This window comes from Oncorhynchus gorbuscha, linkage group LG14, assembly GCF_021184085.1.
Source record: "Oncorhynchus gorbuscha isolate QuinsamMale2020 ecotype Even-year linkage group LG14, OgorEven_v1.0, whole genome shotgun sequence".
Lineage (NCBI taxonomy): Eukaryota > Metazoa > Chordata > Actinopteri > Salmoniformes > Salmonidae > Oncorhynchus > Oncorhynchus gorbuscha.
Genome location: NC_060186.1, coordinates 34,383,414 through 34,407,151, shown reverse-complemented (window position 1 = coordinate 34,407,151; position 23,738 = coordinate 34,383,414). Strand labels below are relative to the sequence as shown.

Below are 23,738 nucleotides of genomic sequence, written 5' to 3'. Positions count from 1 at the left end.
CTTGCTGCCTCTAGTGACTGGAACGAGCCGGCGCTGCTCGGTCGTTTTCTGGAGGGACTCCACGCAGTGGTCAAAGATGAGATTCTCTCCCGGGAGGTTCCTTCCAGTTTGGACTCTTTGATTGCTCTCGCCATCCGCATAGAACGACGGGTAGATCTTCGTCACCAAGCTCGTGGAAGAGAGCTCGCGTCAACGGTGTTTCCCTGCTCCGCATCGCAACCATCTCCCTCCTCTGGCTCAGAGACTGAGCCCATGCAGCTGGGAGGTATTCGCATCTCGACTAAGGAGAAGGAACGGAGGATCACCAACCGCCTGTGCCTCTATTGCGGATTTGATGGACATTTTGTCAATTCATGTCCAGTAAAAGCCAGAGCTCATCAGTAAGCGGAGGGCTACTGGTGAGCGCTACTATTCAGGTCTCTCCATCTAGATCCTGTACTACTATGTCGGTCCATCTACGCTGGACCGGTTCGGGTGCTACATGCAGTGCCTTGATAGACTCTGGGGCTGAGGGTTGTTTCATGGACGAAGCATGGGCTCGGAAACATGACATTCCTTTCAGACAGTTAGACAAGCCTACGCCCATGTTCGCCTTAGATGGTAGTCATCTTCCCAGTATCAGATTTGAGACACTACCTTTAACCCTCACAGTATCTGGTAACCACAGTGAGACTATTTCTTTTTTGATTTTTCATTCACCTTTTACACCTGTTGTTTTGGGTCATCCCTGGCTAGTATGTCATAATCCTTCTATTAATTGGTCTAGTAATTCTATCCTATCCTGGAACGTTTCTTGTCATGTGAAGTGTTTAATGTCTGCCATCCCTCCCATTTCTTCTGTCCCCACTTCTCAGGAGGAACCTGGCGATTTGACAGGAGTGCCGGAGGAATATCATGATCTGCGCACGGTCTTCAGTCGGTCCCGAGCCAACTCCCTTCCTCCTCACCGGTCGTATGATTGTAGTATTGATCTCCTTCCGGGGACCACTCCTCCTCGGGGTAGACTATACTCTCTGTCGGCTCCCGAACGTAAGGCTCTCGAGGATTATTTGTCTGTGTCTCTTGACGCCGGTACCATAGTGCCTTCTTCCTCTCCGGCCGGGGCGGGGTTTTTTTTGTTAAGAAAAAAGACAGTACTCTGCGTCCCTGCGTGGATTATCGAGGGCTGAATGACATAACGGTTAAGAATCGTTATCCGCTTCCCCTTATGTCATCAGCCTTCGAGATTCTGCAGGGAGCCAGGTGCTTTACTAAGTTGGACCTTCGTAACGCTTACCATCTCGTGCGCATCAGAGAGGGGGACGAGTGGAAAACGGCGTTTAACACTCCGTTAGGGCATTTTGAGTACCGGGTTCTGCCGTTTGGTCTCGCCAATGCGCCAGCTGTTTTTCAGGCATTAGTTAATGATGTTCTGAGAGACATGCTGAACATCTTTGTTTTTGTCTACCTTGACGATATCCTGATTTTTTCACCGTCACTCGAGATTCATGTTCAGCACGTTCGACGTGTTCTCCAGCGCCTTTTAGAGAATTGTCTCTACGTGAAGGCTGAGAAGTGCTCTTTTCATGTCTCCTCCGTTACTTTTCTCGGTTCCGTTATTTCCGCTGAAGGCATTCAGATGGATTCCGCTAAGGTCCAAGCTGTCAGTGAGTGGCCCGTTCCAAGGTCACGTGTCGAGTTGCAGCGCTTTCTAGGTTTCGCTAATTTCTATCGGCGTTTCATTCGTAATTTCGGTCAAGTTGCTGCCCCTCTCACAGCTCTTACTTCTGTCAAGACGTGTTTTAAGTGGTCCGGTTCCGCCCAGGGAGCTTTTGATCTTCTAAAAGAACGTTTTACGTCCGCTCCTATCCTCGTTACTCCTGACGTCACTAGACAATTCATTGTCGAGGTTGACGCTTCAGAGGTAGGCGTGGGAGCCATTCTATCCCAGCGCTTCCAGTCTGACGATAAGGTTCATCCTTGCGCTTATTTTTCTCATCGCCTGTCGCCATCTGAACACAACTATGATGTGGGTAACCGCGAACTGCTCGCCATCCGCTTAGCCCTAGGCGAATGGCGACAGTGGTTGGAGGGGGCGACCGTTCCTTTTGTCGTTTGGACAGACCATAAGAACCTTGAGTACATCCGTTCTGCCAAACGACTTAATGCTCGTCAAGCTCGTTGGGCGTTATTTTTCGCTCGTTTCGAGTTTGTGATTTCTTACCGTCCGGGTAGCAAGAACACCAAGCCTGATGCCTTATCCCGTCTTTTTAGTTCTTCTGTGGCTTCTACGGATCCCGAGGGGATTCTTCCTTATGGGCGTGTTGTCGGGTTGACAGTCTGGGGAATTGAAAGACAGGTTAAGCAAGCACTCACGCACACTGCGTCGCCGCGCGCTTGTCCTAGTAACCTTCTTTTCGTTCCTGTTTCCACTCGTCTGGCTGTTCTTCAGTGGGCTCACTCTGCCAAGTTAGCTGGTCATCCCGGTGTTCGAGGCACTCTTGCTTCTATTCGCCAGCGCTTTTGGTGGCCGACTCAGGAGCGTGACACGCGCCGTTTCGTGGCTGCTTGTTCGGACTGCGCGCAGACTAAGTCAGGTAACTCTCCTCCTGCCGGTCGTCTCAGACCGCTCCCCATTCCTTCTCGACCATGGTCTCACATCGCCCTAGACTTCATTACCGGTCTGCCTTTGTCTGCGGGGAAGACTGTGATTCTTACGGTTGTCGATAGGTTCTCTAAGGCGGCACATTTCATTCCTCTCGCTAAACTTCCTTCCGCTAAGGAGACGGCACAAATCATCATCGAGAATGTGTTCAGAATTCATGGCCTCCCGTTAGACGCCGTTTCAGACAGAGGCCCGCAATTCACGTCACAGTTTTGGAGGGAGTTCTGTCGTTTGATTGGTGCGTCCGTCAGTCTCTCTTCCGGGTTTCATCCCCAGTCTAACGGTCAAGCAGAGAGGGCCAATCAGACGATTGGTCGCATACTACGCAGCCTTTCTTTCAGAAACCCTGCGTCTTGGGCAGAACAGCTCCCCTGGGCAGAATACGCTCACAACTCGCTTCCTTCGTCTGCTACCGGGTTATCTCCGTTTCAGAGTAGTCTGGGTTACCAGCCTCCTCTGTTCTCATCCCAGCTTGCCGAGTCCAGCGTTCCCTCCGCTCAAGCGTTTGTCCAACGTTGTGAGCGCACCTGGAGGAGGGTGAGGTCTGCACTTTGCCGTTACAGGGCACAGACTGTGAGAGCCGCCAATAAACGTAGGATTAAGAGTCCAAGGTATTGTTGCGGCCAGAGAGTGTGGCTTTCCACTCGCAACCTTCCTCTTACGACAGCTTCTCGTAAGTTGACTCCGCGGTTCATTGGTCCGTTCCGTGTCTCCCAGGTCGTCAATCCTGTCGCTGTGCGACTGCTTCTTCCGCGACATCTTCGTCGCGTCCATCCTGTCTTCCATGTCTCCTGTGTCAAGCCCTTTCTTCGCACCCCCGTTCGTCTTCCCTCCCCCCCTCCCGTCCTTGTCGAGAGCGCACCTATTTACAAGGTACGTAGGATCATGGACATGCGTTCTCGGGGACGGGGTCACCAATACTTAGTGGATTGGGAGGGTTACGGTCCTGAGGAGAGGAGTTGGGTTCCGTCTCGGGACGTGCTGGACCGTTCACTGATTGATGATTTCCTCCGTTGCTCTCCTTCTCTGTGGCCGACGTAAGACATTTAAGAGTGTTAACCCTCACAAGGCTGCCGGCCCAGACGGCCTTCAGAGCTGCCGGCCCAGACGGCCTTCAGAGCATGAGCAGACCAGCTGGCTGGAGTGTTTACAGACATATATTAACTCTGTCCCTATCCCAGTCTGCTGTCCCCACTTGCTTCAAGATTGTTTACATTGTACATTGTTTACATTGTACATTGTTCCTGTACCCAAGAAAGCATAGGTAACTGAACTAAATGACTATCAACCCGTAGCACTCACTTCTGTCATCATGAAGTGCTTTGAGAGGCTAGTTAAGGATCATATCACCTATACCTTACCTAACACCCTAGACCCACTTCAATTTGCTTACCGCCCCAATAGATCCACAGACGATGCAATTGCCATCGTACTGCACACTATCCTATTCCACGTGGAGAAGAGGAATACCTATGTAAGAATGCTGTTAATTGACTTGAGCTCAGCATTCAACACAATAGTACCCTCCAAGCTCATCATTAAGCTCAGGGTCCTGGGTCTGAACCCCGCCTTGTGCAATCGGTTCCTGGACTTCCAGACATGCCACACCTAGATGGTGAAGGTAGGAACTCCTGTACTCCCTGTTCACCCATGACTGCATGGCCACGCACACCTCCAACTCAATCAAGTTTTCCGACGGCACAACATTAGTAGGCCTGATTACCAACAATGACGAGACAGCCTACAGGGAAGAGGTGAGGGTCCTGGGAGAATGGTAGTTAAATCATTTCTCAACAAAACAAAGGAGCTTATCGTAGACTTCAGGAAAGAGCAGAGGGAGCACACCCTTATCCATATCGATGGGACAGCAGTGGAGAAGGTGGAAAGGAGGCTGAAGAAATATGGCTTGTCACCTAAAACCCTCACAAACTTTTACAGATGCACAATTGAAAGCATCCCGTCGGGCTGTATCACCGCCTGGTACGGCAACTGCGTTTGGGTGTTCACTTCTGCAAACATTTGGGGATTTATTACTTTGTTCATTGTCACTTCCTGTTGTACACAGAACAAGGAAGAGCTCAGTTTTGTTTGTTTGGAAAGTGTATTGTTTAAAAGTATATTGGAAGGTTTTTGGTAGCTACCTAGCTTCTTATGTTGGATCCCGTGACGCAGTTGGCATCAGTTTCTGGGACTGCTTGCATCTTTACAGTGATCCTGCCGACCAAGGACGGGTCTGAGGAGCTATTTGGAGTCACAGCTAGCCTAGCTGCTAGCTAGCTGGACATCAAGCTAGCGAGGTGTTCTTGAACGCAGCCCGCGACGCAGTTAGCCATTGTGGCTGGGACCCGCGGATTGTCCCGAGTTTGTGGCTGTCTAGATCCTTGCTGTTTGTTGTTTTCAATTTTCCCTGTCACCTGCCCTGTCTGGAACTGCCAGGTGTAACAGCCTAACATACATTGCTAGCTACCATGACAAAGACCAAGCCGGCGAGAGTACCGTTGAGGACAGTGCCAGTGGTGTCTATCACACGTTGAGGATCTTTTAATTAACAAAAAGAAACCTATAAGCAGTTGTTACAACAACAAGAAAAAAGTTTCAAGTGTTTTGTTCAAACACTTGACGGACGGACAGACAGACAGACAGACACACACAGTGGGGCAAAAAAAAGTATCTAGTCAGCCAACAATTGTGCAAGTTCTCCCACTTAAAAAGATGAGAGTGGCCTGTAATTTTCATCATAGGTACACTTCAACTATGACAGAAAAAATTAGAAGAAAAACAATCCAGAAAATCACATTGTAGGATTTTTAATTAATTTATTTGCAAATTATGGTGGAAAATAAGTATTTTGTCACCTACAAGCAAGATATCTGGCTCTCACAGACCTGTAACTTCTTCTTTAAGAGGCTCCTCTGTCCTCCACTCGTTACTTGTATTCATGGCACCTGTTTGAACTTGTTGTCAGTATAAAAGACACCTGTCCACAACCTCAAACAGTCACACTCCAAACTCCACTATGGCCAATACCAAAGAGCTGTCAAAGGACACCAGAAACAAAATTGTAGACCTGCACCAGGCTGGGAAGACTGAATCTGCAATAGGTAAGCAGCTTGGTTTGAAGAAATCAACTGTGGGAGCAATTATTAGGAAATGGAAGACATACAAGACCACTGATCCCTCCATCTGGGGCTCCACGCAAGATCTCACCCCGTGGGGTCAAAATGATCACAAGAACGGTGAGCAAAAATCCCAGAACCACACGGGGGGACCTAGTGAATGACCTGCAGAGAGCTGGGACCAAAGTAACAAAGCCTACCATCAGTAACACACTACGCCGCCAGGGACTCAAATCCTGCAGTGCCAGACGTGTACCCCTGCTTAAGCCAGCACATGTCCAGGCCTGTCTGAAGTTTGCTAGAGAGCATTTGGATGATCCAGAAGAAGATTGGGAGAATGTCATATGGTCAGATGAAACCAAAATATAACTTTTTGGTAAAAACTCAACTCGTCGTGTTTGGAGGACAAAGAATGCTGAGTTGCATCCAAAGAACACCATACCTACTGTGAAGCATGGGGGTGGAATCATCATGCTTTGGGGCTGTTTTTCTACAAAGGGACCAGGACGACTGATCCATGTAAAGGAAAGAATGAATGGGGCCATGTATCGTGAGATTCTGAGTGAAAACCTCCTTCCATCAGCAAGGGCATTGAAGATGAAACGTGGCTGGGTCTTTCAGCATGACAATGATCCCAAACACACCGCCCGGGCAACGAAGGAGAGGCTTCGTAAGAAGCATTTCAAGGTCCTGGAGTGGCCTAGCCAGTCTCCAGATCTCAACCCCATAGAAAATCTTTGGAGGGAGTTGAAAGTCCATGTTGCCCAGCAACAGCCCCAAAACATCACTGCTCTAGAGGAGATCTGCATGGAGGAATGGGCCAAAATACCAGCAACAGTGTGTGAAAACCTTGTGAAGACTTACAGAAAACGTTTGACCTCTGTCATTGCCAACAAAGGGTATATAACAAAGTATTGAGATAAACTTTTGTTATTGACCAAATACATATTTTCCACCATAATTTGCAAATAAATTCATTAAAAATCCTACAATGTGATTTTCTGGATTTTGTTTCCTAATTTTGTCAGTCATAGTTGAAGTGTACCTATGATGAAAATTACAGGCCTCTCTCATCTTTTTAAGTGGGAGAACTTGCACCATTGGTGGCTGACAAAATACTTTTTTGCCACTCTGTAGGTAGATAGATAGATAGATAGATTCAGAGCCATATCCCTGTAATGCTTAGAGAACATCTTATGTCAAGTGTTATTGAAGTGTTGTGGCTGCAGGTTCACTTGGCACATCTAAAACCTTTTCTTTTGGGGTGTTGCTATAGGCCACCAAGTGCTAACAGTCAGTATCTAAATCATATGTGTGCAATGCTGGATAGTGTATGTGATGTAAACAGAGAGGTCTACTTTTTTGGGGACCTGAATATTGACTGGTTTTCATCAAGCTGTCCGCTCAAGAGGAAGCGTCTTACTGTAACCAGTGCCTGTAATCTAGTTCAGGTTATTAATCAACCTACCATAGTGTTAACAAACACTACAGGAACAAGATCATCCACATGTATTGATCAAATTTTTACTAATGCAGTAAAACTTTGTTCTAAAGGTATATCCATACCCATTGGATGCAGAGATCGGAATATAGTGGCATAGTGGCTATATCCAGGAAAGGCAGAGTTCCAACAGCTGGGCCTAAAATAGTGTATAAGAGATCATACAAAAGATTTTGCTGTAACTCTTATGTGGATGATGTTAAAAATATTTGTTGGTCTGATGTCATTAATGATATCATTAATCCAGACGCTGCACTTGATGAATTTATGAAATTGCTTCATCCAATTACTGATAAACATGCACCTGTCAGAACTGTTAAGGCTTCATGGATTGATGAGGAATTGAAAAACTGTATGGTTGAAAAAGATGGGGCAAAAGGAGGGGCTCATAAGTCTGGCTGTACATCTGACTGGCCTACTTACTGCAAATTGAGAAATGATGTGACTAAACTCAACAAATAGAAGAATACACTTTATTATGAAGCCAAGATCAATGAAATAAAGGATGGAAAAAAAACTTTGGAGTACTTTAAATTAAATTATGGGCAGGAAGACAAATTCAACTCCATCTTTCATCGAATCAGATGGCTTATTCATCACAAAACCATTTGATGTTGCCAATTATTTTAATGATTATTTAATTGGCAAAGTGGACAAACTTGGGCAGGAAATGACCACAACAAACAGTGAGCCATTATATTAATGTATAAAAAAAACAAATAATGAAAGAAAAGCAGTGCAAGTTTGAATTGTGTAAAGTTTGTGTGGGAGAAGTGGAAAAATGATTGTTAACCATCAATAATGACAAACCTAGCATTGACAACTTAGATGGAAAGCTACTAAGGATGGTAGCTGACTCTATAGCCACTCCTCCTCAGGCCTAGAGGGAAGCCACAGTAATTCCACTACCCAAGAGTGGTAAAGCGGCCTATACTGGCACTAACAACAGATTTATATGTATATACTCTTATTCCATTCCTTACTTAGATTTGTGTGTATTAGGTAGCTGTTGTGGAATTGTTAGACTACATGTTAGATATTGCTGTCCTGTCAGAACTAGAAGCACAAGCATTTCACTGCAATCGCAATAAAATCTGCTAACCATGTGTACGTGACCAATAAAATGAGATTTGATTCATCTTAGCATATATACAGTGCCTTGCGAAAGTATTCGGCCCCCTTGAACTTTGCGACCTTTTGCCACATTTCAGGCTTCAAACATAAAGATATAAAACTGTATTTTTTTGTGAAGAATCAACAACAAGTGGGACACAATCATGAAGTGGAACAACATTTATTGGATATTTCAAACTTTTTTAACAAATCAAAAACTGAAAAATTGGGCGTGCAAAATTATTCAGCCCCCTTAACCTGTTACTCCTACCCCCTACTTTTTCGAACATTCTGTTAAAAATCGCGCAACATTTCAGCGCCCTGCTACTCATGCCAGGAATATAGTATATGCATATGATTAGTATGTGTGGATAGAAAACACTCAGACATTTATAAAACTGGTTAAATCACGGCTGTGACTATAACAGAACGTGCGTTTAATCGAAAAGTGCAGGAAAATCTGATCACTGAAAATGGAAAAATATATCCATGGCGCCACTTCAACCGATTGATAAAGGTGAACCACATTAAATGGGGCCGAGGTTGCAATACCTACAGCTTCCACACGATGTCAACAGTCTTGTCATTTGCCTAGGCTTTGTTTCTTGGTCAAACGAACAAGAGACAGCCAATTTCTTCCGGTCTCCGACCGGATATTTTGATTGAGATTTACCCGGACATTATTTCCAGACATACAGCTAAAGAATATACACTGCCTCGTGATCAATTTGATCGCTTATTAACATTTACTAATACCTAAAGTTGCATTACAAAAGTATTTCGAAGTGTTTTGTGAAAGTTTATCGTCGACTTTTTAATTTTAAAAACTGACGTTACGTTATAAAACGCTATTTTTTTCGTTGATCACACAGTCTTCATAGATCGATATCTAGGCTATATATGGACAGATTTAATCGGAAAAAAAGACCCAATAGTGATGTTTATGGGACATCTAGGAGTGCCAACAAAGAAGATGGTCAAAGGTAATGAATGTTTTATATTTTATTTGTGCGTTTTGTGTAGCGCCGACAATGCTAATTATTTTGTTTACGTCCCCTGCGGGTCTTTTGGGGTGTTACATGCTATCAGATAATAGCTTCTCATGCTTTCGCCGAAAAGCATTTTAAAAATCTGACTTGTTGCCTGGATTCACAACGAGTGTAGCTTTAATTCAATACCCTGCATGTGTATTTTAATGAACGTTTGAGTTTTAACGAGTGCTATTAGCATTTAGCGTAGTGCATTTGCATTTCCAGATGTCTAGATGGGACGCCTGCGTGTCAGGTAGGAGCAAGAGGTTAAGTTAATACTCTGTAGCGCCACCTTTTGCTGCGATTACAGCTGTAAGTCGCTTGGGGTATGTCTCTATCAGTTTTGTGCATCGAGAGACTGAATTTTTTTCCCATTCCTCCTTGCAAAACATCTCGAGCTCAGTGAGGTTGGATGGAGAGCATTTGTGAACAGCAGTTTTCAGTTCTTTCCACAGATTCCACAGGTCTGGACTTTGACTTGGCCATTCTAACACCTGGATATGTTTATTTTTGAACCATTCCATTGTAGATTTTGCTTTATGTTTTGGATCATTGTCTTGTTGGAAGACAAATCTCCGTCCCAGTCTCAGGTCTTTTGCAGACTCCATCAGGTTTACTTCCAGAATGGTCCTGTATTTGGCTCCATCCATCTTCCCATCAATTTTAACCATCTTCCCTGTCCCTGCTGAAGAAAAGCAGGCCCAAACCATGATGCTGCCACCACCATGTTTGACAGTGGGGATGGTGTGCTCAGGGTGATGCGCTGTGTTGCTTTTACGCCAAACATAACGTTTTGCATTGTTGCCAAAAAGTTCAATTTTGGTTTCATCTGACCAGAGCACCTTCTTCCACATGTTTGGTGTGTCTCCCAGGTGGCTTGTGGCAAACTTTAAACAACACTTTTTATGGATATCTTTAAGAAATTGCTTTCTTCTTGCCACTCTTCCATAAAGGCCAGATTTGTGCAATATACGACTGATTGTTGTCCTATGGACAGAGTCTCCCACCTCAGCTGTAGATCTCTGCAGTTCATCCAGAGTGATCATGGGCCTCTTGGCTGCATCTCTGATCAGTCTTCTCCTTGTATGAGCTGAAAGTTTAGAGGGACGGCCAGGTTTTGGTAGATTTGCAGTGGTCTGATACTCCTTCCATTTCAATATTATCGCTTGCACAGTGCTTCTTGGGATGTTTAAAGCTTGGGAAATCTTTTTGTATCCAAATCCGGCTTTAAACTTCTTCACAACAGTATCTCGGACCTGCCTGGTGTGTTCCTTGTTCTTCATGATGCTCTCTGCGCTTTTAACGGACCTCTGAGACTATCACAGTGCAGGTGCATTTATACGGAGACTTGATTACACACAGGTGGATTGTATTTATCATCATTAGTCATTTAGGTCAACATTGGATCATTCAGAGATCCTCACTGAACTTCTGGAGAGAGTTTGCTGCACTGAAAGTAAAGGGGCTGAATAATTTTGCACGCCCAATTTTTCAGTTTTCGATTTGTTAAAAAAAGTTTGAAATATCCAATAAATGTTGTTCCACTTCCACTTGTTGTTGATTCTTCACAAAAAAATACAGTTTTATATCTTTATGTTTGAAGCCTGAAATGTGGCAAAAGGTCGCAAAGTTCAAGGGGGCCGAATACTTTCGCAAGGCACTGTATATCTGTTTACCTGTACACCTGTTGATACAGGGCTCATATGTGAAACTATTCTAACTGAACATTTCCTTTCCCGTGACACTGACTCCGAATGGGAGTCTTATCCGGTGTCCTGTGTGGTGTTAGGGGGCAGTAATTTTCATTTTTGGAGAAAAAAAACATTCCCGTTTTAAACGGGATATTTTGTCAGGAAAAGATGTTAGAATATGCATATAATTGACAGCTTTGGATAGAAAACACTCTAACGTTTCCAAAACTGTAAGGATATTGTCTGTGAGTATAACAGAACAGATGTTGCAGGCGAAAGCCTGAGAAAAATCCAATCCGGAAGTGCCCCAGGTTTTGAAAGCGCTGCGTTCCAATGACTTCCTATTCAGCTGTGAATGTACCATCAACGAGCTTACGCTTTCTACGTATTCCCCAAGGTGTCTTCAGCATTGTGACGTAGTTTCGAATTGTTTCCAAAAAGTTCAATTTTGGTTTCATCTGACCAGAGCACCTTCTTCCACATGTTTGGTGTGTCTCCCAGGTGGCTTGTGGCAAACTTTAAACGACACTTTTTATGGATATCTTTAAGAAATGTCCTTGGTTGATACAAAAGGGTAGAGAGAGAGTTCTCTCCTGCTTAAATTTATGACCTGGTGTGAGCTGTCAAACCGGTACAATGCCCTCCACCCCCCTTTGCAGGTGGGAGAGGGTCTGGTTATTGTCAGACACTGCCAAGCTGATCTGACCCATTGTTATCCTCACAAGACAGTCATGATACTGCCACAATTACGCTTCACTGTAGAGATGGTGCCAAAGTGTTAAATCGTGGTTTCATCAGACCAGAGAATCTTGTTTCTCATGGTCTGAGAGTCCTTTGGGTGCCTTTTGGCAAACTCCAAGTGGGCTGTCATGTGCCTTTTACTGAGGAGTGGCTTCCGTCTGGCCACTCTACTATAAAGGCCTAATTGGGAGAGTGCTGCAGAGATTGTTGTCCTTCTGGAAGGTTCTCCCATCTCCACAGAGGAGCTCTGGAGCTCTGTGACCACCGGGTTCTTAATCACCTCCCTGACCAAGGAATATCTCCCCCGATTGCTCAGTTTGGCCAGGCAGCCACCAAGAGTCTTCTTCCATATAAGAATGATGGAGGCCAGTGTTCTTGGGAACCTTCAATGCTGCGGACATTTTTTGCACCCTTCCCCAGATCGATGCCTCTCACCAGTCCTGTCTCAGAGCTCAACGGACAGTTCCTTCGATCTCATGGCTTGGTTTTTGCCCTGACATGCATTGTCAACTGTGGAGCCTTATATAGACAGGTGTGTGCCTTTCCACCATTGGTGGATTCCAATCAAGTTGTAGAAACATCTCAAGGATGATCAATGAAAACAGGATGCACCTCAATTTTGAGACTCATAGCCACTCTCTTATGACAGAAAAGAGCCTCTGGATATTAGAACAGCGATTACTCACCTCGAACTGGAGAAATATTTTTTTTTAAGAAATCGAACACAAAGGATTTACTCCAGATACCCGACCAGGCCAAAATCACTGTCATTCGCATGAAGAGAAGACGGCGATACAGGGGACGTAGGTCCGGGTGCCTTGTTAGAATTAGTCGGCGAGTGGGTAACCCATCTCTACCATCCGTCCTATTGGCCAACATGCAATCATTGGAGAATAAACTGGATGAGATCCCTTCAAGATTATCCTATCAATGGGACATTAAAAACTGCAATATCTTATGTTTCACGAGTCGTGGATGAGTGACGACATGGATAATATATAGTTGGCTGGTCTTTCCGTGCATTGGCAAGGCTGAACATCTGCCTCAGGTAAGACATGGGGTGGCGGTCTGTGTCTATTCGTCAATAACAGCTGGTGTGCAAAATCAAATATTAAGGAAGTCTCAAGTACCTTAATGATAAGTCTCTCATTATCAGCTGTAGACCACACTATTTGACAAGAGAGTTTTCATTTATAGCTTCGTAGCTGTCTATTTTGCACGACAAACTGATTCTGGCACTAAGACCGCACTCAACAAGCTGTATAAAGCCATAAACAAACAAGAAAATGCTCATGCAGAGGAAGCACTCCTAGTGGCCAGGGACTTTAATGCAGGCAAACTTAAATCTGCATGTTACATGTGCAACAAGAGGGGAAAAAACTCTAGACCACCTTTACACCACACAGAGACACGTAAAAAGCTCTCCCTCGCCCTCATTGACAAATCTGACCATAATTACATCCTCCTGATTCGTGCTTACAAGCAAAAACTAAAGCGGGAAGTACCAGGGACTCACTCAATATGGAAGTGGTCAGATGACACAGATGCTAAGTTACAGGACTGTTTTGCTAGCACGGACTGGAATATGTTCTGGGACTCATCCAATGGCATTGAGGAGTACACCACATCAGTCAACGGCTTCATCAATATGTGCATCAATGACGTTGTCCCCACAGTGACTGTACGTACATACCCCAAACCGGAGCTATGCACTACAGGCAACATCCGCAAAGAGCTAAAGGGTAGAGCTGCCGCTTTCCAGAAGCGGGACTCTAACCTGGATGCTTATAAGGATGAAGATTGAATACTACTACACTGGCTCCGAAGCTCGTCGTATGTGGCAGGACTTAAAGTATCACAGTCTACAAAAGGAAGCACAGCCACGAGCTGCCCAGTTGCACAAGCCTACCAGATGAGCTAAATGACTTCTATGCGCACTTCGAGTCAAGCAACACTGAAGCATGCATGAGAGCACCAGCTGTTCCGGACGACTGTATGATCACGCTCGCCGTAGAAGATGTGTGTAAGACCTCTAAACAGGTCAACATTCTCAAGGCTGCAGGGCCAGACGGAAAACCAGGACGTGTACTCCGAGCACGCACTGACCAACTGGCAAGGGTCTTCACTGACATTTTCAACCTGTCCCTGGCAGAGTTTGTAATACATAAATGTTTCAAGCAGACCACCATAGTCCCTGTGCCCAAGAACACCAAGGTAATCTGCCTAAATGACTACTCACGTCTGTAGCCATAAAGTGCTTTGAAAGGTTGCTCATGGCTCACATCCACACCATCATCCCAGAAACCCTAGACCCACTCCAACTTGCACCAAGCACCAAGTCTAGGTCCAAAAGGCTTCTTAACCACTCTGGGATCGTTTGGGACGAAAGCGTCCTACCTCGCCAACAGCCAGTTAAATTGCAGGGCGCCAAATTCAAAAGAACAGAAATCTCATAATTAAAATTCCTAAACCATACAAGTATTTTACACCATTTTAAAGATACAGATCTCGTTAAACCAACCACAGTGTCTCGATTTCAAAAAGGGTTTTCGGTGAAAGCAGAACATATTGTTAGGTCAGCAACTAGTCACATAAAGCATTCAGCCATTTTCCAACCAAAGAGAGGTGTCACAAAAAGCAGACATATAGATATAATTAATCACTAGGCTTTGACGATCTTCATCAGATGACACTCCCAGGATTCAACGTTACACAATACGTATGTTTTGTTCGATCAAGTTCATATTTATATACAAAAACCTCAGTTTGCATTGGCGCTATGTTCAGAAATGCCTCCAAAACATCCGGAAAAATTGCAGAGAGCCACATCAAAAAAATTACGGGACTGTTTCGGTTTGACTTACTTCACGTTTATTGTTTTGTTCAGTGTTCGTTATTCATTAAAAAACATGAACACTTACCACGCTGCATTTTGGTCCTGCAATCCTTCATACTATGAAAACCCTTACAGTTACTTTACCCGTACCTACATTTATCTCGATTAGTGTACCTGTACACCCTGTATATTGCCTCGTTATTATTTTATTGTTGCTCTTTTATTTTTATTGTTGGTTAAGGGTTAAGGGCTTGTAAGTAAGCATTTCACTGTAAGGCACATGTGACAAATAAAATTGGATTAGAGTTCTGTTTTGTATTTTTAATGAATTTTTAAAATGAATTTAGAAAAAAAATCTAAAAACCTGTTGTTTTCGCTTTGTCATTATGGGATAGATTGAAGATTGACGAAGAACATTTTTTATTTAATGAATTTTAGAACACGGCTGTAATGTAACAAAATTAGGAAAAAGTCAAGTCTGAAAACTTTCCGAATGCACTGTAAATACTAAGGCTGACCTAATTTAGTCGACTGGTGGATTGTTTGGGTTAATACGCTGTTGGCCAGTTTTATAGCACATCTTAATTGATGCCTGTCTTAGTGGACTAATCCATTTGTAAATCAAATCGAATCAAATCAAATTTTATTTGTCACATACACATGGTTAGCAGATGTTAAATGCGAGTGTAGCGAAATGCTTGTGCTTCTAGTTCCGACAATGCAGTGATAACCAACAAGTAATCTAACTAACAATTCCAAAACTACAGTCTTATACACAGTGTAAGGGGATAAGGAACATGTACATAAGGATATATGAATGAGTGATGGTACAGAGCAGCATACAGTAGATGGTATCGAGTACAGTATATACATATGAGATGAGTGTGTAGACAAAGTAAACAAAGTGGCATAGTTAAAGTGGCTAGTGATACATGTGTTACATAAGGATGCAGTCGATGATGTAGAGTACAGTATATACATATGCATATGAGATGAATAATGTAGGGTAAGTAACATTATATAAGGTAGCATTGTTTAAAGTGGCTAGTGATATATTTACATCATTTCCCATCAATTCCCATTATTAAAATGGCTGGAGTTGGGTCAGTGTCAATGACAGTGTGTTGGCAGCAGCCACTCAATGTTAGTGGTGGCTGTTTAACAGTCTGATGGCCTTGAGATAGAAGCTGTTTTTCAGTCTCTCGGTCCCAGCTTTGATGCACCTGTACTGACCTCGCCTTCTGGATGATAGCGGGGTGAACAGGCAGTGGTTCGGGTGGTTGATGTCCTTGATGATCTTTATGGCCTTCCTGTAACAACGGGTGGTGTAGGTGTCCTGGAGGGCAGGTAGTTTGCCCCCGGTGATGCGTTGTGCAGTCCTCACTACCCTCTGGAGAGCCTTACGGTTGAGGGCGGAGCAGTTGCCGTACCAGGCGGTGATACAGCCCGCCAGGATGCTCTCGATTGTGCATCTGTAGAAGTTTGTGAGTGCTTTTGGTGACAAGTCGAATTTCTTCAGCCTCCTGAGGTTGAATAGGCGCTGCTGCGCCTTCTTCACGACGCTGTCAGTGTGAGTGGACCAATTCAGTTTGTCTGTGATGTGTATGCCGAGGAACTTAAAACTAGCTACCCTCTCCACTACTGTTCCATCGATGTGGATAGGGGGGTGTTCCCTCTGCTGTTTCCTAAAGTCCACAATCATCTTCTTAGTTTTGTTGACGTTGAGTGTGAGGTTATTTTCCTGACACCACACTCCGAGGGCCCTCACCTCCTCCCTGTAGGCCGTCTCGTCGTTGTTGGTAATCAAGCCTACCACTGTTGTGTCGTCCGCAAACTTGATGATTGAGTTGGAGGCGTGCGTGGCCACGCAGTCGTGGGTGAACAGGGAGTACAGGAGAGGGCTCAGAACGCACCCTTGTGGGGCCCCCGTGTTGAGGATCAGCGGGGAGGAGATGTTGTTGCCTACCCTCACCACCTGGGGCGGCCCGTCAGGAAGTCCAGTACCCAGTTGCACAGGGCGGGGTCGAGAACCAGGGTCTCGAGCTTGATGACGAGCTTGGAGGGTACTATGGTGTTGAATGCCGAGCTGTAGTCGATGAACAGCATTCTCACATAGGTATTCCTCTTGTCCAGATGGGTTAGGTCAGTGTGCATTGTGGTTGAGATTGCATCGTCCGTGGACCTATTTGGGCGGTAAGCAAATTGGAGTGGGTCTAGGGTGTCAGGTAGGGTGGAGGTGATATGGTCCTTGACTAGTCTCTCAAAGCACTTCATGATGACGGAAGTGAGTGCTACGGGGCGGTAGTCGTTTAGCTCAGTTACCTTAGCTTTCTTGGGAACAGGAACAATGGTGGCCCTCTTGAAGCATGTGGGAACAACAGACTGGTATAGGGATTGATTGAATATGTCCGTAAACACACCGGCCAGCTGGTCTGCGCATGCTCTGAGGGCGCGGCTGGGGATGCCGTCTGGGCCTGCAGCCTTGCGAGGGTTAACACGTTTAAATGTCTTACTCACCTCGGCTGCAGTGAAGGAGAGACCGCATGTTTCCGTTGCAGGCCGTGTCAGTGGCACTGTATTGTCCTCAAAGCGGGCTAAAAAGTTATTTAGTCTGCCTGGGAGCAAGACATCCTGGTCCGTGACTGGGCTGGATTTCATCTTGTAGTCCGTGATTGACTGTAGACCCTGCCACATGCCTCTTGTGTCTGAGCCATTGAATTGAGATTCCACTTTGTCTCTGTACTGACGCTTAGCTTGTTTAATAGCCTTGCGGAGGGAATAGCTGCACTGTTTGTATTCAGTCATGTTGCCAGACACCTTGCCCTGATTAAAAGCAGTGGTTCGCGCTTTCAGTTTCACGCGAATGCTGCCATCAATCCACGGTTTCTGGTTAGGGAATGTTTTTATCGTTGCTATGGGAACGACATCTTCGACGCACGTTCTAATGAACTCGCACACCGAATCAGCGTATTCGTCAATATTCCCATCTGACGCAATACGAAACATGTCCCAGTCCACGTGATGGAAGCAGTCTTGGAGTGTAGAGTCAGCTTGGTCTGACCAGCGTTGGACAGACCTCAGCGTGGGAGCCTCTTGTTTTAATTTCTGCCTGTAGGCAGGGATCAGCAAAATGGAGTCGTGGTCAGCTTTTCCGAAAGGGGGGTGGGGCAGGGCCTTATATGCGTCGCGGAAGTTAGAGTAACAATGATCCAAGGTTTTACCACCCCAGGTTGCGCAATCGATATGCTGATAAAATTTAGGGAGTCTTGTTTTCAGATTGGCTTTGTTAAAATCCCCAGCTACAATGAATGCAGCCTCCGGATAAATGTTTTCCAGTTTGCAAAGAGTTAAATAAAGTTAGTTCAGAGCCATCAATGTGTCTGCTTGGGGGGGGATATATACGGCTGTGATTATAATCGAAGAGAATTCTCTTGGAAGATAATGCGGTCTACATTTGATTGTGAGGAATTCTAAATCAGGTGAACAGAAGGATTTGAGTTCCTGTATTTGTATTTATTAGGGATCCCCATTAATAATATAATAATAATAATAATAAATAATAATAGCTGCTGCCAACATTATTACACCACTGCATATATATACAATACCAAACGTATAATACCACCATACAATAATATTACATTGTACGTGTGTAGAGTGCGTGTGCTAGCACTTGTGTGCATATTTGTGTCTGTAACTTTGTGTGTCTCTTCACAGTCCCCGCTGTTCCATAAGATATATTTTAATGTGTTAAATCTGATTCTACTGCTTGCATCAGTTACCTGATGTGGAATAGAGTTCTGTGTAGTCATGGCTCTATGTAGTTTTGTGCACCTCCCATAGTCTGTTTTGTACTTGGGGACTGTGAAGAGAGTGGGTGTCTGAGCTATGTGCTAGTAGTTTTAACAGATAGCTCGGTGCATTCAGCTTGTCAACACTTCTTACAAAAAGTAGTAGTGACGAAGTCAATCTCTCCTCCACTTTGATCCATGAGAGAATGACATGCATATCATTAATGTTAGATCCCTTGTACTTTTAAGGGCTAGCCGTTCTGCCCTATTCTGAGCCAATTGTAATTTTCCTCACTCTTCGTGGCACCTGACCACACAACTGAACAGTAGTCCAGGTGTGACAAAACTAGGGCCTGTAGGACCTGCCTTGTTGATAGCGTTGTTAAGAAGGCAGAGCAGCGCTTTATTATGGACAGACTTCTCCCCATCTTAGTCACTGTTCAATATCAATATGTTTTGACCATGTCAGTTTACAATCCATTATTCATTACAAGATTTAGTGGAGGTTAAGGGTTTAGTGAATTAATTGTTCCAAATACAATGCTTTTAGTTTTAGAAATATTTAGGACTAACTTATTCCTTGCCACCCATTCTGAAACTAACTGCAGCTATTTGTTAAGTGTTCTTATTTACAATGACAACCTAGGAACAGTAGGTTAACTGCCTTGTTCAGGGGCAGAACAACATATTTTTACCTTGTCAGCACGGGGATTCGATCTAGCAACCTTTCGGTTTCTGGCCCAAAACTCTAACCACTAGGCTACCTGCCGCCCCATCTAGTAGGCTTATATTGACAATATTGTCCGCTATTATCCTCAGTAAAATTCCATCCAAGTTGTCAAACCCCGGTGGCATGTTATTGTTGATAGACAACCATTCATTTTTTCACCTCTTACACATTCACTACAGAATTCAAAAGTACAATGCTTGTCCTTCATATTTTGGTCATATATACTTGGATGTGTCGTGTCAGCGTTTGTTGATGGCATGTCATGCCTCAAGTTTACTCATCTTGTCAATGCAAAAATCATTAAAGTAGTTGGTAATATCAGTGGGTTTTGGGATGAATGAGCCATCTGATTCATTGAATGATGAGCCGAGTTTGTCTTTTTGCCCAATTTTTTTTAAAGGTGCTCCAAAATTTTTTACTATCATTCTTTATATTATTATTTTTTATTTCATAGTATAGTTTCTTCTTCTTTTTATTTAGTTTAGTCACATGATTTCTCAATTTGTGCCGTCAGACTTATTTGTCATAGCTTTTGCCATCTCAACCATACCATTTTTAAATTCCTCATCAATACAAGGGGATTCAAAAGTTTTTACAGTCATTTTCTTAAATGGATACATGCTTATTAGTAACTGGAATAAGATATTTCATAAATGTGCTTCTTATTAAACACCACAGACCAGCAAAAAACATAAGAATCACTACAAAACGTATTATATGACTTCTTATATTAGGCCCAGCCTTTGGAACTTTATGTTTTCCTAGATATGGCTACTATATTGTGATCACTACATCCTATGGATTTGGATACTGCTTTAAAGAAAATGTCTGCAGCATTAGTAAAGATGATCAATACATGTTGATGATTTCATTCCTGTCCTGTTTGTAACTACCCTAGTTGGTTGACTGACAGCCTGAACCAGGTTGCAGGCACTGATTACTGTTTGAAGCTTTTTCTTGAGGGGGCAGCTTGACGTAAGCCAGTCAATAATGAAATCACCCAGAAAATATACCTCTGTTGATATCACATACATTATCAAGCATTTCACACATATTATCCAGATACTGATTGTTGGCACTTGGTGGTCTAGAATGGGCTTTAGGTGAGGCAGATGAAGCTGTAGCTGTAACTTCAACAATATTTAACAAAAGATCCTCTCTAAGCTTTACATGAATGTGGTTCTGAATATAGACTGCAACACTGCCCCCATTGGTATTTCTGTATTTTCTGTAGATGTTATAACCATGTATTGCTACCACTGTATCATCAAAGATATTAGCTAAGTGAGTTTCAGAAACAGATTATTAATGTAATCTGTTACTAGCAAGTTATTGACTTCAAAGGCTACATATGTTGATATAGGCTATTTCTAGTACTTTCTGGGATGCCTGATTACTTCTGATGAGCTTCCCAGTAAAGCATTAAAAACAGACTTGCTCATGTCATTTATATTGGAGCTGAGCTGCACTCAGTGGACTTCCTACAAGGGCACACCGCCTCAGTGCTAACTGTATAACTCTGGTTAATTATCACATGATTACTGCATACAATAGATGTAGGATCAGAGGCATTCAAATCAGTTAGGGGGACATACAATGTAAGTAACTTATTTTGTCTGCCAACGCCCCTGGGATAATGTACGACAACTCATCGACACAATGGTAGGGATTAACTGAGCTGGTCTTGGGTCATTAATAAGTCATTGTCTCAACACAGCCTTGAAAAGCGTGGACAGACTCCAGGAGCCAAGATGATTTGGATAGACTCTGTCATTTCACTGGAGCATCTTCTCTTTCCAGAAGGTTTTGAAGTATATAAAAGTGATTCCAACAGAGCTACAGTAATCTTTTAGCCAGTTGTGTAATGCCAATAGCCTGCTGAATATTTCACACCTGCAGCCCAACGATGGTACCGGACCAGAAATGATTGTCCACTTTTCAGAATCCTTTAGTGCTAGAATCAGTTCTCTAAAATACATTTTCAGAAGTTCCCGAGCTAGCCCACCTAGCCTACATGAGGTATGACAGCATCAGCTCCCAGCATCTGTCGCAGAATGTTTGGAAGCAGCCTTGTAATGTCCTGTACTCGTGCTCCAGGATAGCACAGGGTTTTTGCTCCGGGAAATAAGATGTCTCTTACAATAGAGCTGTTGATGACGACAGCTGGTGCAAATGGCTGACGAGGTCCGGACATTTTCGCCTCGAGTGGTTTCGCAAACTCCTCGAGGACCGAAGGACGGTGGGGGAAGCCAGCTGTAGTATCCATCATGGATGATGAATGGGCTGGAGTCTCAGGCAGCCTTATTGTCTGATGAGGGGGAGCTCTGAGGATCTGAACCCGAGGTAGAAGCCACCGGCTAGTGAGACAGAACAGAGGACGAAGGCGCAGGTACCTCCTGATCCAATTTTGAATCAGAAGTCCCTAGAGAAGAAGGCGCAGGAACCTCTGAATACAAGGCGGCAAAGCCGTTTCTTGTCTGTGTCCGGTCATGGCTTAACATCTCCAAGGAGGTCCCCTTTACCAGAGGATGCTGTCTTCAATTTCCATGACTAGTGACATATCTCCATGGCTGGTTGGTAGGGTCAAGAACAGGAACATCCCCCAAGTCACTCAGGAGCATTCTATTAACTCCGTTCTCCAGGGAAGGGGGAGACCGCTTCGAGGAGTGATCCCTACAGAGTACTGGCCAGTTGGCTGTGGAGAGCCGACGTGGCGGCGAAAAGTCCACCACATAAGAGCGGCGTCCAGCTTCTGGGGTAGAAGAGAAAGTAGGCGGGCGTGGATTCCGCAGTCGCTTGTGTAGGTTCGCTACTTGATTGCTAAGAGTAGCCACTTTGCCCCTGTAGTCACCTGCAAGAAAACAGTTGCTACATTGAAAGTCCGGGCGGTCCACATCATTCCGGGAAAAAAGCAAAAATAAACACAGCTCCTGCAACGTTAAAAATGTTCAATAGGGACCTCTAGGCTAGCTGGCTGGGCTAGCTGGGCTTCCGTGTCTCTCTCTTTACATGGAACAAAAAGAACTCACACAAATTGAAAAATCTGAAAAGCAGAAAGATGTGTCCTTCTTAAAATCCTATCACAGCGGTGACCACAAAAGCAGTGGCTTTGCACATACTGTTGGTAGCAGCATCGGCTGCTAGTTTGATACTGATAGCTACCAGATAGGTTAGTAGCTAGCTTCTGTAAACAACTTCAGACTTTTTGGTCTGGAGGATCCCGGGATAGATAGGACCGGTCACAGCAACTGAAACTAACCGAGTTGCGGGATCCAAACTCAAAATTTTTATAAATCAAACTTTGCAAGGAAACACTCACAACTTTACAAAAACAATAAACCAAGGTCTCTCGTTCAGCATTCAACATACCATGTGACCAGACATCGTTCTCCAAGGTGACATTGTGGCGGTCACGGGGATGGCACACCAGTATCACCAGTAGTACATTTACCGTTAATTTGCAATATTTCTAATCTACAATGTTTGTTTGGTTACTATAATTTGTGACCCGTTTCAGGAAACTAGGCGTATGTCGTGGGTCACTATTTCACACAAGAGCCATTTGAACGTAATCTTTTTATTTTATTTGATTGTTGCCAGCAGCACAGTTACAGTCACCAACACTCTGTATAACATGAAAACAGCCTAACCAGCTCTGCTAAGGTGAGTAAAATGAGTGGGGTGTTCTCTCATTTATGACTGGAAGTAGCTAGCAAGTTAGCCAAAGTTTGCCAGTTAGGGTGCTTGACTGCCGTTGTGAGGTCAGACTGCTCGGATCAACCCTACTCATCGGCCAGAGCATGTGAAATCCATAAATTAGGGCCATGTGATTTTTTTATTTAAATTGACTGATTTCCTCATATGAACAGTAACTCAGTAGAATCAATGAAAGTATTGCATGTTGCGTTTATATTTTTGTTCCATATATTAATATTGTTTTGTTTGGAGCACTCCTGTCAAAGTTGAGTAAGGACGCAAACCTGATTATGCATAGAAGTAGGCCTAGGCTACCTGGCATGCACACCAATTTTGGGAGCTGATAGTATTTCTGATTGTCTTAACTCGCCATCACCAATGAGCTGTGGAGCTTCTTAAAGTAAACAAGTCTGTTTCTACATACATTGAGAATGACAATAGTTCCTCAATTTAGCCTAAATCTTTCCAATTCTGTCCCTTTGGATAACCACTCGGTGTGAAAGGGAAAACAAACGTCATGCTTTGATTCGGTAGAAACGTCATAAAATACACCTACCTGATTACTTCTTCTCCCTTGCACAAATAAATAGCCTACAGATGTGTGGGAAACTGATATTTTATACAATGTTGCAAGTTTGTTAGCAAGTTTCGGGCTAGACCAAGTAGATACAATGTTTCAAATTCCTTGAGGGAGTGTGATTTATTTTTATTCTGATATTTTCTACCTGCAGAATGCAATGTTTTTATTTGTTGGCTTTATGTAGGCTATTTTTACATAGTTGGCAATATAAGTTATTTTTAGATTTGTATCATTTCCATTTAGATATCATTTTTATCAACCACATGAC

The 23,738-nt window shown here is 43.9% G+C and overlaps 1 protein-coding gene across 1 annotated transcript in view; it reads right to left on the bottom strand.

Moving 5' to 3' along the window:
* The window catches only part of LOC123994821 (diacylglycerol kinase delta-like), a 167,818-nt gene that overhangs the window by 55,512 nt on the left and 88,568 nt on the right, over positions 1-23,738 (bottom strand).